At 46.4% G+C, this 5,404-nt stretch overlaps 1 non-coding gene across 1 annotated transcript; it reads left to right on the top strand.

Annotated features, from left to right (window-relative positions):
* The first annotated feature begins 241 nt into the window (after positions 1 to 241).
* Positions 242 to 346, top strand: LOC114007708 (U6 spliceosomal RNA). The gene has a single exon (XR_003549295.1). It is a non-coding gene; the product is annotated as a U6 spliceosomal RNA (small nuclear RNA).
* Positions 347 to 5,404: the final 5,058 nt, after the last annotated feature.

The following is a 5,404-nucleotide window of genomic DNA, read 5'->3' as shown; positions in this document are numbered from 1 at the left end:
GTCCCGTTTGCTTGGTTAGCTTTGTTTTCTTGAGACAATAGTCAGAGCTGGAGGAAGAGTTTCCTAGCTCTTTGCTTTTCTCCACCATGTTTGAGGTTCCAAAGAAAGCAAAGTCTCCCACGAAGTTTGAGTGAGTACAGTATGTAACTGTAAAATCCTAAGTGATAGGATAGGGACATGATAAAAGACTTAGAAAACTTGTTCATTAATTTTTAGTCAATATCAGTAAGAAAAATAATTCGTCCTCACTTTGGCAGCACATATACTAAAATCTGAACGATACAGAGAAATTAGCATGGCCCTGAGCGAGGATGACATGCAAATTTGTGAAGCATTCCATATTTTTTATTATCTATTGAAGATAACTTTCTAGTATGGTGAACTGGACTGGTGAGAAATGTACACATGTTGGAATATTCACTTTGTAAGCTAAGTAATGTGATTGAGTGTATAAAAGAAATAGAATAAATTTTTTTTTTTAATTTCCCCAGGATTGCTAGCAACACTCCCAGACTTATCAGAAAGTTGGCAAAGTTTTTACAGTGGAGAGCTCTGGCCTCATAGCAAGTCACCTAAACCAATGCTACAGAAAAATTCGGAATCAGGCTTAGCAGCGTCTTCTTCATCTCTTGATCTGACTTGGTAGGTTTGAGGCCACTCTGGTGGGCAACACAAGATATTCTCCCACTGGCACTGGTCACAGCAATTACTGGAGGTGCTGTTATTCTCCAGGGGCAGAGGGGCTGGAATTAGGGACACAAGTAGCCCTGAGGGGTCCTCGTAAAGTGACACTTTTCACAGGAAGTAGTCTAGGGGGAATTACCACAATCTTCAAGATCACACTCAAGTACAACTTTGTCTGAAAAATTGCCCCTGAAGGCCCCAAGTCACAGGAACATCCACCCTCTCCAGTCAGATCGCACTTGCAGTCAGAGCACACAAAGACCCCCGTCATCTGTATTCTCCACTGACGTCCTCTGTCTTCACCCCATTTGGTCACCTGGATGGTATGATAGTGACAATGTCACCCAAGCTCCCTCTTCAAAGCAATTAGATTCCATTAAAAGCTGGCATGCGAGAGAAACAATGCCAGTAGGACACGGAGTCTGATGGGTTGAATGGTTGATCGAAGCCTTTTTAGGGCAATGCAGTTCTCAGAAAGAATGAGCGGTCTCTCTTCAGCTTGCCCAGGGTCCCCACTTCAGACTCACTTTTCATGCTGACACACGCTCAGAGTGTCCAGTCTACTGGCGCATGAGCCCTGGTCATCCATCTTTCTTTTTGTAAAGCCTCATCAAGATTTTAAAACAAAATCTTCTTTCTCACTCATTCTGGGGCCTCTTTCAGAGTCTGAGGCCAATTCCTCTCATTATGTTAGGAAAACTGAGGACATTAAAGGTCCACTAATCCCTTAGTTGTGGAATGTCATGACCAAAAGAGAAAAACAAACAGCTGCTTCTGGAAGTTCTATGATAAACTGCAGAGCCCTCCATTCATTTTCAGGCTCACAGTTACCAAGCAATTCCAGCTTCGGCTGGAAAGCTTGGAGGCAGCAGTGTTTACAGAAAAGGCCAACTGTCACTTTTTTTTACAAAGAAGAACACTACTTTCCAGAAAGCTAAACCTAAGATATTCAACAATAGTCATTAATCTACTTGTTGGTGACCACTCCGACTCACTTTCACTGCCTATAAATTACTTACAAGTCCTGTGAAGTTATTTCATTTCAAGGTCCTTTTGCAAAGGGCCTCACCTTAGCCTCCTGCACATCCCCATCTGAATCCATCAGAGGGTGCTGTTCCTGCAGTGATGTTGTAAGGCTTTTGGCCACACCCTCTCTCTGAGCCCCCTAAGATTCCAGCAGTGGGGTGGCCAGCTCCAGAAATGATATTCAAGCAGCGCTGACACACCCCAGAGCTCCCCCAGAGCTCTGGGCTCACCTCGGCCCTGGCTCAGCCATGGCCACTGACTCCCGATCATGCCCCCAGACCCATAGACCTCCCTATCCAGTGGCCTAATGCTGCTGGCCTGAGCAACAGGAGGACCCAGCCTTCTGAGGCCCCTGTTTGAGCCTCACTTTCCTCATCTGTCAGAGAGAGTATGTGCCTCAGTGATCTGACTCACGCTCTCCCTGTGTTGTGATTTTAATCCATTGTGGAGGCTGATAAGAGTCTACCTTAAAACTTGGCATAGGCAGTTTGTTCCCATAAGCTCTGGGGAAAATCAGCCCCTTTATGGTGTAAGTCTTCCCTATGGGGCCTCTCCCAACCTCACCCCCAGAATAACTGGGCCCCCCAGCAAACACAGGCTCTTAGCCCCTCTACTCCAGAGCCAGTTACATTTGGATGGCTGATTCTCTGCTCACTCCAGGCTGGTCCATCTCTGCCTTCCCTGACAGAAGGCTCACAGGGCAGGTCCAGGCCGCTCAGTGTGTCACTGTGAGTGCTCCAGCCACCGGTACAGGGTGTGTAGAGCACTTTGCTGGGACACAACTGGCATGCAGATCTTCTGACTCATGAGGGCTCCTTTGAGGTTTGTTCAGGAGCTTCCCAACTCAAGAAACCTTCCCTTAGGAGCCAGACCTCATCACAAGGAGACAGAAAAGTCAGGCATAAGGGGCTGTAATATCCCTTTAATTCCTACAGAATTGGTGATAAGGAACACCTGGACATGGCCCTCGGGCTTCCTGCTGTAAGTGGCCGGGGACCCAACCGCAGCACACCTCCGAGGGTCAAATAGTAGATGGAATGCCTGCTACCAACAAGCTCCACAGGATGAACCAGCAACCGCTTGGGAGCAGATGGGGTTGGGGGAGGGGCTGAGACCTTCTATCACTTTCATCAGGACTGAAATAGGATGGGTCCACAGTGACATCCAAGCACAGTTCTCCTGCCGCTTGGGGCCAGTTCAGTAGTGACACTCAATCAAAAACATTCTTATCTCACTCAGGAAATAGGCTTTTCTTTCTGCTTTCCTGAGGCATTATAAAGGGAAGCGTAAATAATTTCAAGACAACAGGGGCCTTCTCCCAGGGCACCCACAAACCTCACACACCCTTTCCGTTCTCCTACTGTGTCTGCGAAGTCCATCTTCTATGAAGAGACACGTGGTCTTTTGCTCCCCCGTGCTAAGAACACAGTCACTGCATGTTACTCATACTTGCTTCCCATACTAAGGAGTTGGATAGGCACTGCCAGAGTCTCCTGAGGGGGTCCTAAAAAATGCTGGGCACTACAGTCTCTCTCTCTCTCTCTCTCTCCCCCCCCCTCTCTCTCTCTGTCTCTCTCTCACACACACACACACACACACACACACACGCCACGCACTGGTGTTGGAAGAATTTCCGGAATATAAAAGATTTTAAATGGACCTTAAAAATGAATAGGTTCCATGGACCAAAAAAGGAAGGATATTTGAAAAAGGGGGAGCCACATGATTTTCATATTTAATGACCTGCCTGAAGAAGAACCATTGCCACCTCAGACAAAAGAGTCAGAGGACACAGCTGAGGCTTGGTTATGCCTGGCACTTGCATGGTGGCCTTGCCGGTCACTTACACCTCCCTCAGATCCCATTTCTGCTTTTGAGCCCATATTGTTCCTAGCCCGCCTGCATCAGAGGGCACGTATGATGGAAAGATCTAGAAGACTGAGTAAGGATACCTTGCTCGGATAATGTTAGATGTTTCTATTTTTTTTTTTTTTTAGTAATTGATTTACAGATTTTTTTAAGTGTATTTACTTCTTTTATGCGTGAGCAAGAGAGAAAGGGAGACAGAGAAACAGAAAGGCAAACAGGGTCTCAAACAGGGTCTCAAAGCCACAATCCGCCCCCAGCCTGGGCCAGCCCTGGATCGCAGGCATATGCATGACTGGCTTGTTCAGGGAAGTCTCTAGACACAAACCCAGACCTTCTCCATATGATTCAGCCTTGCCCAGGCTGGTTTTTACTACAGTGCCACTGTCTAGCTCCTGTTGTTTCTGTCACCAAAGTCAAGTCTAGGGCCCAGCCATCGTCTCATAGATGGTAGGGGTGCTGCTGCACTATTCCGGAGCCATATGGGAAGGGCCAGGGTTCAGTTCCTATGCTGACCTGAACATTCTGGGCACACCTGCAGGCATGCTCATGGTCCCAGCTGGCTGGATGTCCAGGGGGAGGATTATGCCTATCAGAGTCTCTCTTTCTTTAGAAGTAAAACTAAAATAAATAAATAAATAAATAAATAAATAAATAAATAAATAGTGAATAAAAAATATTTAAAAAACTCATTTAGCATTCAGAAATGTCAGGTCACATTTGTACAATAATTAACATTAGTGGTTCAAAATGCTAACACTAAATTGATGAACAAATAGTACTTAGATGAAAGAATCCACAAAGGATAAGAGAACTTGTATTTGGTCCGCCACTACCAAGTGCCAGGCACAAGACTTTGTGCAGCTGAGGCTAAATATTTACAAGTCTCTAAGGAGGAAATGGGGGCTCTGCAGGTGAGTGGTTATACAGTGACACAGAACTGGTAAGTGTAGACCTTCCGTGCCTCCCAGAGTGACTTAGCAGAAGTAAGGAATGGAAACCCCCTCATTGCCCCCATGTCCCTAAGATCCCCTGAGAGTACGCAAGCGCTACCTCTCTGTATCTTCACCTCATCGGCCCGTTAGACCAAGTGCTGTACTCTGCTCTCTCAGACCTGTGCCTTCTGTATTTCTGTTCCAGGACCATTTATCATGTGGCAATAGCTCCCCCTCCCCCTCCCCCCCCCCCCCTCTCTCTCTCTGTCTCTCTCTCACACACACACACACACACACACACACACGCCACGCACTGGTGTTGGAAGAATTTCCGGAATATAAAAGATTTTAAATGGACCTTAAAAATGAATAGGTTCCATGGACCAAAAAAGGAAGGATATTTGAAAAAGGGGGAGCCACATGATTTTCATATTTAATGACCTGCCTGAAGAAGAACCATTGCCACCTCAGACAAAAGAGTCAGAGGACACAGCTGAGGCTTGGTTATGCCTGGCACTTGCATGGTGGCCTTGCCGGTCACTTACACCTCCCTCAGATCCCATTTCTGCTTTTGAGCCCATATTGTTCCTAGCCCGCCTGCATCAGAGGGCACGTATGATGGAAAGATCTAGAAGACTGAGTAAGGATACCTTGCTCGGATAATGTTAGATGTTTCTATTTTTTTTTTTTTTTAGTAATTGATTTACAGATTTTTTTAAGTGTATTTACTTCTTTTATGCGTGAGCAAGAGAGAAAGGGAGACAGAGAAACAGAAAGGCAAACAGGGTCTCAAACAGGGTCTCAAAGCCACAATCCGCCCCCAGCCTGGGCCAGCCCTGGATCGCAGGCATATGCATGACTGGCTTGTTCAGGGAAGTCTCTAGACACAAACC

This window comes from Tupaia chinensis, unplaced genomic scaffold (genome assembly GCF_000334495.1).
Source record: "Tupaia chinensis unplaced genomic scaffold, TupChi_1.0 Scaffold000217_1, whole genome shotgun sequence".
Taxonomy (NCBI): Eukaryota; Metazoa; Chordata; class Mammalia; order Scandentia; family Tupaiidae; genus Tupaia; species Tupaia belangeri.
Note: the sequence above shows the minus strand (reverse complement) of the source record. Positions and strands in the feature narration are given on the sequence as shown.